The sequence below is a fragment of the Hordeum vulgare genome, chromosome 1H, assembly GCF_904849725.1.
Source record: "Hordeum vulgare subsp. vulgare chromosome 1H, MorexV3_pseudomolecules_assembly, whole genome shotgun sequence".
Taxonomy (NCBI): Eukaryota; Viridiplantae; Streptophyta; class Magnoliopsida; order Poales; family Poaceae; genus Hordeum; species Hordeum vulgare.
Window position 1 is genome coordinate 51,198,411 of NC_058518.1, and position 2,800 is coordinate 51,201,210.

The window sequence follows — 2,800 nt, forward strand, 5'->3', positions numbered from 1 at the left end:
GTGGTGGCAACTGTTCACCGTCCCGGAGCGCCATGACGATGCAGGAGTACGTCAACAGGGAGCATCGCCGACAGGACAGGTGCAACGCGGTGCATTGATGACGTTGGAGACGGACAAGCGTCGTCTCCGCCGCCTCGATGAGGGGATGACCAAGTACGGCGAGGAGTATCTCTTAGCAAGATGGCCTCCACCGCCTCGACGAGGGGATGGCCAAGTATGGTGAGGAGTATCTCTTAGCGAGATCGCCCTGTCAACGATACTTCCTCCAAGGATGTCGAAGAAAATTTGCATATGGGTGTTGGAGATGCCATTGGCCAGGCACTGCGCCTGCAGACGGCTTGTCCGACCACGCTGACGTCTGAACTGTGCGACAATGCGGGAAACGTCTTAGCCTTCCCGGCCGACGTGATGCGTGTTAAATAGATGGGGTGCGAGCCCAATACACGTACAAGTTGTTGGAGAGATTCTAGGAATACAACTTGGAGGAGAAGGAACCAAGAGATATAGATAAGAGAGGATAAAGATTACATGAGTATCTATCATGTCTAACTACTCCTTCGGTTGGGTTGGTAGATCCTCCTTGCCTTATACGCTAAGTACTGGTTACGTTTAACACCCTCCCTTAATCACAACTTCATCAAGTTGAGATTATGCTTAAAGTCCTCAAAACCTCTTGTGGGTAGAGCCTTGGTAAAACCATCTGCAACCTGATCATTGGAGTGAATGAACCGAATGTCTAAAAGTTTATTTGCAACTCTTTCACGGACAAAGTGGAAATCTATCTCAATGTGTTTGGTTCTAGCATGAAAAAATGGATTTGCTGATAGGTAAGTAGCACCCAGATTATCACACCATAAGCATGGAGCTTTAGTGCTTCTCATACCTAGTTCCTTCAAAATAGACTGCACCCGTATGATCTCTGTTGTTGCATTGGCCAATGCCTTGTACTCTGCTTCTGTGCGGGATCTGGAAACGGTGGCTTGCTTCCTTGCACACCAAGATATCAAGTTAGGTCCAAAGAAAACTGCAAAACAACCAGTTGAGCGTCTGTCATCCAGACATCATGCCCAGTCTGAGTCAGAGAAGGCACTGACAAGTGTAGAGGATGACTTGCTGAAATTTAGGCCAATGCTCAAAGTATTTTTCACATATCTTACTATACGTTTGGCAGTAGTGAAATGAACTGTAGTATGTGCATGAAGAAACCGACAGACTTTGTTAACAACAAATGAAATGTCTGGTCTGGTGAGTGTCAAATACTGAAGTGCACCTAGTAAGCTTCTATATTTTGTGTTGTCTTCTGAGTTCAGAAGTTCTCCTTCAACAAGAGACAATTTTTCTATGCTAGATAAAGGAGTGGGTGTAGGTTTACAACTTTGCAAACCAGCCTTTTTTACTAGATCTGTTGCATACTTAGCTTGAGAGAGGTGAAGACCATCCTTGTGCCGCTTAACCTCAATCCCAAGGAAGTAGTGTAGATCCCCTAAGTCCTTGAGAGCAAATTCAGCACTCAAATCCTTCAACAGTCCTCCTATGGCTTCATCAGATGAGCTTGTCACAATGGCCTGTTGGGGCCGGATCTTCTGTGGTTGTCGGTTGTTGTGCAAAGGGTGTTTGGTCCACAGAAGATCCAGGCCGGGGCGCGTCATCATGGCTCAATGATTTGATGGGCTTGTCATAGGTCGGGCGAGTAGCAGCGCGCCGCTTTACACCCATGGTTGTGTCGCCAGTCGTGCACAGCTTGAGCCAGCACCAGCCCGCCACTTAGGAGGCGGTGATTCGTGTGCATGGGGAGAGGCACCGCAACCCATCGAGGACTGTCGTCTGGCCAGCGCGGAGCCGCTGGCACCCCCAGTCTCGACAGTTGCTGATCCCGAAGCAGATTCGCTGCAATGCAGCTCGTGAACGACTTCCAAGGAGGATTTGTCCCCTAGTCCGGGGCACATTAAATAACCCCCTGCTGCCCCATTTTCTTCGCCATTTTCTGCATTATTTTGACTACTGCTTTCTACATTATCACAAGACTCATGAAGCCTGTTAGGAGGGTTACTCAACATATGATCATCATAATTATTTATGCCCCTTTGATCATAGCCGGATATATGAGATGGTAGAAGCAAGATTTCTTTGTGTAAAAGGGCACCGCATTAGGGTGAAGATCTGCAAAGGGGAACTTGGTCTCGTCAAAGACAACATCTCGAGAGATGTACACATGACCAGTAGAGATGTCAAGACATTTGACCCCTTTGTGTTATGCACTATACCCAAGGAAACCACATTGTTTTGATCGAAACATGAGCTTGTGATTGTTATAAGGACGGAGATTTGGCCAACAAGCACAACCAAAGACACGGAGAGACGTGTAGTCGGGTTTGACCTGGAGGAGACGTTCCATGGGTGTTTCATTGTGGATGACACGGCTAGGTAACATATTTATGATGTGAACGGTTGTAAGGAAAGCCTCATCCCAAAACTTGAGAGGCATGGAGGCACCTGCTAGTAGAGCCAAGCCGACTTCAACTATATGCATATGCTTGCGTTCAGCTGACCCGTTTTGTTGGTGAGCATGTGGACAGGACACATGATGAGATATGCCTAGATTTTGGAAGAATGAATTGAGCTTCTCATATTCCCCTCCCTAGTCAGATTGGACAGCTATTATTTTGCTGTCAAACTTTCTTTCAACAAGTGCTTGAAAGTTTTGGAAAACTTGAAACACATCAGATCTTTTCTTAAGAAGATAGATCCATGAGAATTTGTTGTAGTCATCTATAAAGCTCGCATAGTACGTGTATCTACC

The 2,800-nt window shown here is 46.6% G+C and overlaps 1 long non-coding RNA gene across 1 annotated transcript; it reads right to left on the reverse strand.

The window, feature by feature from the left end:
- Nucleotides 1-373: 373 nt before the first annotated feature.
- Nucleotides 374-1,259, reverse strand: LOC123406670. The gene is made up of 2 exons (XR_006612335.1): nucleotides 884-1,259; nucleotides 374-707 (listed from the first exon to the last, which is right to left on the reverse strand). It is a non-coding gene; the product is annotated as an uncharacterized LOC123406670 (long non-coding RNA).
- Between the last annotated feature and the right edge of the window lie 1,541 nt (nucleotides 1,260-2,800).